Source organism: Etheostoma spectabile, chromosome 3 (genome assembly GCF_008692095.1).
Source record: "Etheostoma spectabile isolate EspeVRDwgs_2016 chromosome 3, UIUC_Espe_1.0, whole genome shotgun sequence".
NCBI lineage: Eukaryota > Metazoa > Chordata > Actinopteri > Perciformes > Percidae > Etheostoma > Etheostoma spectabile.
In genome coordinates, this window is record NC_045735.1 from 11,959,904 (window position 1) to 11,970,449 (window position 10,546).

Sequence of the window (10,546 nt, forward strand, 5' to 3'; positions counted from 1 at the left end):
CCACCTCAACTGGCTCCTTTCGACGCGAAGGAACAGCGGCTCTACTCCGAGCTCTTCTTGGAAGACTGAGCTTCTCACCCTATCTCTAAGGGAGACGCCAGCCACCCTCCTGAGGAAACCCATTTTGGCCGCTTGTACCCTGGATCTCGTTCTTTCGGACATGACCCAGCCTTCATGACCATAGGTGAGGGTAGGAACAAAAATTGCCCGGTAGATCAAGAGCTTTGCCTTCTGGCTCAGCTCGCTTTTCGTCACAATATGCTCATGTCCCTTCAATTACATTGATTGCCTGTTTGAACTTGTCTGCAAGGCTGACTGGCTTGGTTTTGTGGATAACCTGGTTGGTTCCATTGTGCCAGAAAAGATCAATTAATCAAAGAAAACTATGGTAAATCTTTTAAAGTGTTAGCCTTTACAGAAGGGCTGCGACAGCCGTCTTTTTGGTAATCTTATATAGAGGAATTGCAGTTGGCATGATGTAATACAAACACTGTTTCTCAAAAGACATTGGTTGATTTTTATGCCTTTCGGCACATTCAAAGAGAATTTTTAGAAGAAGGTCCCTGATTGGGATTGGACTTGATGTCCTTGGCAAAAGAACTAAACTTGAAGTAGATAGTTCACTTGATGTATTATTCTGGAATAACATAAAAAATCAGTCATGCCTGGGTTTCAATGAGGCTACGCGTCCTTGGTTTTATATTTATAGAGGAAACATCCAATAGCATGGAAGATTATATTAATCATGTCATAGTCTCCCCTCCGTGTGTGTTTGTTTGTGTATGGGTTAGTCTAAATGTTATTCTACCCTGGGTAGCGGCCTTTACTATGTTGTGTTATTTTATCCACTCTCTACACACACATACACACGCACAGGATTTAGCAGGACATTTGGAGGAGTGTAAACAGAATATTTCATCAGCTGTGTGAGCTGGCAATATTTGGGCCTGCGGTAACAGCATTACAGTCTATTTGTTTGAGGTAGTAAGTCTGTGGGTGTGTGTGTGCATCAGCAGTGCCAGAGCCTGTGGTGGTGTTGGAGGAAAGCTCACCTGAGTTGGTATGTTTGGAATAATAAGCCTGCATGCAGCAGCTCAGATGCTGAAAAATACACAGTGGATGCAAGAAAAATAGCCATGTAGGAACATCTCTCCATGAAGTAGTAAGTATGAATTGTTATGGACCACGCTTACTAAATCAAGTGAAAAGTGTCCAGCCAAGTCCATTTTATTATGCTTCTGTGCACAGCGATAGTCGTGGACAGAGGCATTATGTTTTTGATATTAGCCTGACCCGACAGATATAATGTGTGAAATAATAAAAATGGACTTTAGGCTCAACAATTTTTCATTTCATCTTGCGTATCATAGTGGATGACAACCAATGCTGCATCTGGGGTGCTTTACTCCGACAAAAAGACAAAAGAATGATCAACTGTAAACATGGGGGACATGGCGGTGAGACTATGAGAAACTGTAAAATCTGACAGTCAATACTGCTGACAACAGGGTGTGTGTGTGTGTGTGTGTGTGTGTGTGTGTGTGTGTGTGTGTGTGTGTTGGTGTGTGGGTGTGTGATTGTGTTGTTGTGTTGTGTTGTGTTGTGTTTTGCGTATGCTTATGTTTTTAAAGAGGTTTAACAACTGTGTGCTACACAAAATTTTCAGTCAGTTTCATTTTTTCAGATCCGAAAGACGTCACATCCTTAAGCAGAAAACTACAAGTCCGCTACAAGGACCAATATGTAAATTGTCGGTCTCTTGGCCAAGTCATGGCAATCATTTTGCATTATCTAACACAGTGATCACTAGGGATGATCGTGAATTGGTTAACAATTGATTTAATTGTGTAAAGATTACAACCGGTTGAGATAAAAAATGAATTGTGATGCTATAGCCCAAGGTGAGACAGTAGCTATCATTACACATCAGGTAACGTTAGCCTACCATTAACTAGTAATGTTAGCTGGCTTAAACACGGTTAAAATGCTGACAGCTAAACGTTGTAAGTGACTGTAGCTCAAAAGTCTGCAGCTAAAGACACATGAGACTAGCTGCTCTTCGAGACAGCATGGACACAAGGGTAATGAGAGTGTTGCGCTTGGATCCGGCTCCGTAGGCTTGTGTTGCATTCCAAGTTGTTGTAAAATACCATCTAGTGTTTCTTCTTTTTATGTTGTTCAACAAGAAGAAGAATTGCCCTATTTTACCGCTGTATCCATCTAAATACAGCAGACAGGCTGTGGAAAGTTAATACATTTTGAATGACAATTCTTCTGGAAACCATTTCCTTTGTATTCATCCTTTGACTTCATCAGCTTCTCCGCTGTCCCTCCACTCACCCTCATGTTACACCTCATAGTCTTCCTCATTCCTTTTTCGTAATTAGGTCCCCTGACACTTTTCTCACTGTCCAGCTGTGTGTGTGTGTGTGTGTGTGTGTGTGTGTGGGGTGTGTGGTGTGTCTTTGTGCTTGTGACGTTGATGAGGAACACAAATCCATTTATCATATCAGAGGTATGTGTCCCTGCTGAATGTGTAGATGGGTTATTTTTTTGTTGAGCATGGTTATGTGTATTGAAAGAATGCTGTGGGTGTGGTGTTTGTGTGTGTGTGTGTGTGTCTTATGGGCATGTGTTTGAGACGCAGGCAGTGAGAGACGGCAAAGAGAGTTGAAGGACAGTCCACAAACCTGAAAAAAAATACCCCTGTATCATACCCAAAAGGTTCAAAAAGTACTTTTCTTTTTCCAGGAGGTCACATGTAGCTTCATCACCAGCCTGTGGGGGGCAGTGTCACCCCAACAATCCTGTTGACACCTGAAAATTATATAAAATGGTTAAATTAGATAGTACAAAAATACAACAATTAAAAGAGCGTTTTTCCAGTTGAAGTTTCAGGGAAGTAAGCTGGTTTGAGCAGCTCAGTGGATAAACTCTTCTTCTCTCCCAACGCTTGTAAAATCCTAGACAATTTGTTTGTTAATTTTTCAAATTATGTTTTCAGCTGAATGCACTCTTTCAAACACTTGCTGCTGATCCTCTCTCACTTGTCTTACATTGAAAATGTTTACGATGAGAAGTTGTTACACGATTGTGTTTAAGTTTTTGAGTTTTTTTGTTGCATATACACTCCTCTCTAGTGCTTTTCAAGACAGACATGGCTCTCTGCAGGGTTAACTTAGCAGTATTTAATGCTTGCATATCAGCCTTGTATTTTTTAATTTTCAGCCATATGTTACAATTCAACACAGAGTACAAAAAGCAAACCGCTAAAACCAGCTAAAAATCTTTGGATGTACTTAAAAGATAAAAGGTGTCCAAGGTCAGCCATAGACCGAATTGCTTCACTTCATCCAGATGGAGCCTCAAGAGGCCGCCCCTGCATGGTCTTTGCTTTTGCTGTGCTCTTAACCTGTGACGGCACTCCTTAACAGTTGGGAGTATGGCCTGAGGATGTAAATCAATGCATTAACTCTGCAGAGTGGATATGTTGGGTGATCAAGAGAACTACAGTGGGTGTCCTGCCTTAAGGCAAACAGACCCACTTCCACTTTTTCCAGTCCAGATTTGGCTCACTCTGACTGGATCCTTCATGTCTCATGTCAGCCTCCCTCTGGACATGACGTCAACCCCTGTGTCTTGTAGCCTCGGAATTTCCATTTTTTTTCTTTTTTTTCTTTTTTTTTTTACAATTTTGTTCTTCCTGGCTTAACATTAAATCTTTCTGCAGCTCTCAATAGTGGCATGGGTCAAAATGTGCTCCTTTTTATGAAGCCACTGTTGATGTCAAGGTATCCCATAAGACAAGGTATACAGTAGGTCCAGCAGCAGAGCAATTTAGTTGCTCACTGTATAACCTCCAGGAAGTTCTGCCTCACCAACAAGGGCAGGATAGAAGAAGCAGAGGAAGCTAACCGAGATAAATAAATTACAAAGCCTCCTGGTCCCTGCCCAGCAGCATGTCTTCCTCCTCCTCCTCATCAGAGGAAGTAAGAAGCAGTAGACCTTGAATGTTGGCAGCTGCAATGATCAAGCCATTGCAAGACAGTCCAACAGTCTCAAGGTAAAGCTCTCACAGTTTCCTGTTGTGTATTTTTCCTGAGTAAAATTCTATGAAATTCAGGATTAGCACAGCCTATGTAGGACCCGTACCCATAGAGATAAATGGGCTCATCCTGATTGACTTGACTATGTAAATGCAAATGTAATTGTTTGGAAGTTCAAAGTTGAGTGCTTAAAGGCTCCGCTAGAGAGCAAATCACGTGTAAGTAAAACATACAGTAATTGATCTCTTGGAGACATGAGGCTTTCACTGACAGAAAAAAACAAACAGGGAAAGACAAAGATGAGGAAGAAATTACTTCATAGTATATTGATGTTCCCCCATATTATCCTTAATGCCCCATGGGGTTACCTTTGTGGTTGCTCCATTGTTCTTTTAAATCCCCTTGATTACTGTCTGCATTTCAAATGCTGCTCTACAAAGTACACTACTTCTGCAAGCCCTAAAGCCTTAGGGTTAGAACCATTGCACACTAACTCAGGATTATGGGCTTGTATTTCTCCTTGTTATTGGTCTTCAGTAAATGGCTCCATTTACAATGTATGAGAGCTCTCTAACTGTACAGTGCGACTGGAAATATCTCTATGCATGGTGATGCATTGGGCAGTATGCTGAATTATTGATTGGTTCCCATGGATGATGATGATGATGAGACTTTGTAGTGTGCTGGGATAGCTCTGGGGCAGTCTCTTTGATTAAGAAGAGTACCCTTCTTCTCCTACTGAGAGAGAGAGAGAGAGAGCAAGAGAAAGAAATAGACGCAGGGAGAGATCGGCATACATTTGTCAGTGGACAACAACTCTAACATTTAGACCAAAAGAGGGAGAAAAAGAGTGCATGTCGGGGATTCAAATGTGAAAAAGGCTGATAAAAGAATAAGGATGAGGGAAAGAAATGAGAAAATGTGAAACATACTGTACAAATGGGAAAACCCCACTGTCAAGACAGTGAATGTTTTACAGTCTATTGGAAACTACTCCGGGCGTTCAGCCCAGTACTGCCTGGGCTGACTATAACGTAGTCAATTTTTTTAGCAAGTAACTTGACCGAGTTTCTACCACTGTAGAATGGATTTCAATTTTCATATCATGCTTTCTCTATCTGCTGTGAAACAAGAGAAAAAAATGTAAACACTTTGCCTGCTCCCAGTAATCCCAACATAAAATATTCTGGTACCAATGCTTTGAGCTGTGTCTCTGTACGTTAGTATGTTAATTTCAAGCTCAAGCTCTACTACAAAAAACGCAAATAACATTTTACGATGAGCTGTAATGCCATAGTAAATACAGTGCTTCCTCATGCATTCTATATACAATTTTTCGTTGGCTCGATTTCAGCAACAAAAAAAAAAAGTTAAAAATAACATCAGCAAAAAATGTGATGAAATCTCCAAATTGTTTTCAAAATGATTTATTGTTCAATTTGTTGTATTTATTTTGACCATTTTTATGTAAATGCTTTCCATCTTTCCCGTTCTGGTCTATCTCCCCCCCCCCCCCCCCCCCCCCCCCCCCTCCCCTTTTCTCTGCTCCTTTACACCCTCTCTCTCTGTTTCACCTCTGTGTCACTCTCTCTGCTTCCCACTCTCTTTTACTTCAAGTTGTTTAAATGACACTGGGGGTTTCTGTCTATATTAGAGACAGTCAATAGAGAGTGTGCCCTAAGGCAAGGAAAGCTGGTACCGTGCTAATCAAATATCTTAGCACTGATTATAGAGAGCAAGTAAATGTGTGAGTCCCTATCTGCGTTCGTATCCATGTAGTGTATGTGCAAGTGTGTAATGAAACTGGATGAAAGTGCTGCTGCAGGGTGCAAGCTTAGTGGGGGTGACCGAGCAATGTTTTACAATTTTTAAGACCAGAGGCTTTAGCTTCAAACTGGCAACGTGTTGCACAAACTAGAAAGAGGCTGAAGCATGATGATTGTACAGTATGTTTAATAAGAAGAATTAAAAATAAGAGCAGGTGGACTTCAATAATGCGATTACATGCTTATCCACATGCAGCAGGCAGTTTATAGGCAGTGAGTCCAGAAGGAGAAAACTGTTCTGCTGGAGGTGCACCAGGGACAAATATGAACACACAGCACCCCAAATATGGTTCAAATGGATCCCTTCTTTTAAAGGGACACTTGATTAAGCAAGTAAATTAAGTCATGGCCTATGCTGCATAGATTTTGACAGTTTTATAATCTGTCTCTGGAAAGTCCTTCAACTTTGTGAAAGTGCAAAACTAAATTGCTGGAGTATCCCTTCAGTTGTCACAACCTGGCTCAAAGAATGTAAAGGAAGAGGAGGACATCACGCCTAAATAGTATAAATAAAGTGTTCTCATTAAACATACAAGTAGAACGTAACAAATGACGTGTGATTGTGACAAATCATATTTATCAGCAGTGCTTGTGTGACTGGAGTGAAGTGTGCAAGTGTTGTAAAACAAAAGAACAGTAAAGAGCAAACAATGTTGGCTATAGGGAGAACGTGAGATGATCGTGCAGGTATTGTCTTGAGCCCGTCCTGCTCAAGTGCACGTCATTAACAGGCTCTCTGCTCCATCCGCTCATTCTTGGAAGGAGCAACAAATAAAAAAAATAAAAAACACAAATAAGAACGTATGCAGCACATATTTTTAGAAGACAATATTTGTGCAAAGTGCAAATACACATAATGGTAGTTCTAATCTTAAACTAAATCAATCTTAAGCTGTCTTGAAACTTTAAATATTGCAATATAGATATGTTGTAAATAGATTGCAACCATGGCAACAAAAGCATGAACACTTGCACCCTAACACATTTCCTTAATGTGACACAGGGCCTTTGCAGTTTGTGTCTGTCTCTGGGTGTGTCTGATTTTGCAGATGTAATCCACGGGGGGAGGGGCGAGGGGGGATTGGTGTGTTTGTGTGTGTGTGTGTGTGTGTGTGTGTGTGTGAGCGCCTTGAATGATGAACGGTAGCTTACATATGCCTTTGATTAACTGCCACTGAGGTCGGATTGCAGTGGTCAGGCAAAAGGCCAACACACACATTGATGGAGAGAGGTCTCATTTTTCTTCTCTGCATGACTTCCCTTATTTATCTATACCGTATGTGTGGGCAGGAAGTACAACCATGACCATTGCATTAGTCATAGATCACACACTCTTTGCATTAAAGAGCAAACTTTGACTCTGAAAAATGACTTGGCTTGTTCACCGGTTTTGCCATTACTCACCACTACATATTAAACATTTATTATATAATTTTTATTTTCAGTGTTATGTGAAAACAACTAACCTGTGAAGACTTAGACCAACTATAGACCAATAATAATAATGGATTTAATACGGGATAATAATATTGGTTTGCCTGTCGGTTTACAGATGCTCCAGACCAATTAGTGTTTGCCAGCAACATTTCTTGAAAAAAAAAAAATCCAGGTTGTATCTAACTTATTTACATACTAATCTGTCTCTGCATGCGTGTCAGGCTTTGCCTCTCAGTATGCGGTTGGGAAGACAAAAGCAGCAAGACTGGAAAGCACCGTATTGTAAGAGAGAGAGAGCGAGACGCCCGCTATGCACTTCTCTCTCTTACTTCTGATGACTTAGCCCCCTACCTGCATAATAAGAACAGGAAATGTTCCCCTTTACCCCCCACATACATGCAGGATAGTAAGTTATAGTATTTCACATCTGAGTAATCCTCACTGATTCACCATAATCCCGGTTATCAAGCTGATGGAACATGAATTCACATTATACATGAATCACAATAATGACTGGAATCAAATTGAAAAGGTTCAGGCAATTTACTTTTCTTACTGCTGATAGTAAGAATGCTGGTTTAAAAGTTGGATTGTTTCATTCGACTGGTTTATGAATGGCAGCACCTGTTGCTTTGCAACAAGTTAAAGGGTGCCAGGCTTACAATGTGGTTGTTTGACAACACAACACACTTCACAGCGGTTTTGCAAGACAATATATGGAGAAGTGTAGGAAATACTATACACACAGAATAAATGAACATACATTGACATTGTATTTGTATAATCAGACAATAAACAAACACTTACACCCCACCTTTTTTTCTTGTCTTTTATTAAATGTTGTTTGTTTTTTCTTGGTTGATGTAAAGCACTTTGGACACATGCTGGTTGCTGTAAAGTGCTATATAAATAAATGTTGATTGATTGATTGACCTATATTTAGTTATGTAATTAATATTAATTTGCAAAACCACTCTTAACCCTGTCTTGAACCTAATCCTAAACTCAACACGATCCGCACCAACCACGGTCCCTCAAAACTTGACAAACTGTTCTAGCTTTGGAATATTTTCCTTATCTATCTATACTTGTGAGGACATCTTCTCCTTATAACACGCACACAAACAGTACAGATCCCTTTTTACGGCCGCTATTGTCTTTCTCCTCATTGCTCCGTCTCCTCTCATATATTCTCATCCCATTCTATCTACTTCTTTATGATCCTCTTTCTATCAAACTCTGTCACTCTCCTCCTCTCTCTGTCACTTTCCATACATTGTCATTCCCTCGCTTCCTTCTTATCTGGCTCTTCACAGCTGTCTGCTGTGTCACTCGCACTTATGACTGTGCCGCAATTCGGCCTGTCCCTCCCTCGCTCTCTCTCATCAGCCTAACATACCTCCCTTAGGGCCTGCATTTTTTTTTATTCCATAATTCTTTGCTGTGGCCCTGTGATGATTGCAAATTTCTTTCTGTAGGTATGGTTGCGTCCACTTTACTAAGGTCACCTAAGTGACCAGTGTGAACTTTAATTACTTGTTTGTGTTTGCCTGAGTGCGTGCACTGTATGTCTGTATCTGTTTCTGTAAAATAAGTGCGTACCATGACAACATAAACCAGCACTTCTACACATGCTACATTTCAGCTAAAGGTGGTTTATGATTTCATCAGTAAAAATCTGGCACTTGCAGTCTACAAGGAGCAGGCTGTCACATGCACAACAACTTAATTATTTGTGATTTGGAACCAGTAACTTGCCACTCTCTCAAATCAAACAGTGGGGAAAAAAGTGAAACTGAAATATTTAATTTTTTTTTCTTTTTTAATTTTCCCAGATAGGTGACTTGTAAAAGATTTTAAGTGTGCATTGTTATATTGAAACATGGTGACATGTTCTCCTTTTCCTCACATATTGTATATGATTAGCACCTTTTCTGTTTTCCTAACTTGAGAGCACCTTTCCCCTGAATTTTTCAAACATGGGATTAGGTCTGATATCACCTTCCGATGTCTGACTGCACATTTTTATCATCGCTGCATCAAATCTGTAGCATTTGGATTAAAGTGTTTCACAATTCACAATATATTGCTTTAACACTGCTGTAATTATAGTATTCATATTGCTTTTCATTAACCGTTTTTTTTCTTTTATTGATCATTTGGATTGAAATAGTAAGTTTAAGTGAATCACATACTTCTCATGGTTTTTTACTTAGCTTGCAAATTAGTTGTTATTCCATGGTCTGGAAAACTCATTTCTGCCCCTCTGGTGTTAACGGGTAAAACTAAGTTATTGTTTGAAAAAAAGTTTAGATTTAGGAAATAATTGAATGGTCTTAAAAAAGACAGGATGTGTGCAGGGTTATGAAAAGAGTGTAGCATGGACCAAGGAATAACCCATAACATTTCTGGAGCAGATCCCAATCACTGGGCGGGTACCCATTTGTTAGCAGTGCGAGATAGGACATGGCCTTGGCAATCTGCGCTCTCTGAGTCCTTTTTTAGTGTGTTTTGCTTTGCAGATATACAGATACAAAAACTTTTAGTTTGTCACCTAACCAGTAAAATAGTAAAGTAACAATGGTGGCATGTGCTGCCTGCAGATTAAAAGACTTCAGATAGAAACAGATAAGAGTACAGAATGGGTGGATGCTTTGAAGTAATCATAAAAAACAGAAACAAATCAATGTTTTTGCAGGTGAAGACATCCTCAATATTTTTGTATATAAATAGTACAGAGAGTCGAAGATGAGGGAAGATGTTAAATTCCACATAATCTCATGTTTCGAAACCAGTACAAGTGAGTTGTCTGATTATTGCCCTAAATCAGAAAAAAAATAATTTACATTGTCTTGGGAGTCTCATCCCTTTTTGTCTGTTACTTATCTTACTGTATCCGTTGTGTGATGGTGGCATATAAGGAACTGTGCCATTTAGTTTCATTTCATATGTTTAGCTTTTTACAGTTTTTTGATGAATTATTGACATCTGTGGGGTCACTGTTGTGTTTTATTTATCTGCCGGTTTAACAGAAACACATGTCACTGTTGCAAACCTGGCCTGTCATATTTTAAGATGTGATTTGAACACGTTGGTATTTGTGCTGTTTATTCTGAGAACTTGTTATAAGCCATTCTAGCATGATATAGAAAGCCTGCAGGAAGACTCCCCTTGATTTTGTGCCAGTTCTCATTAATTTTCAATGAGCTAAGCTGCTTGACTCTGATTGGCTAACAG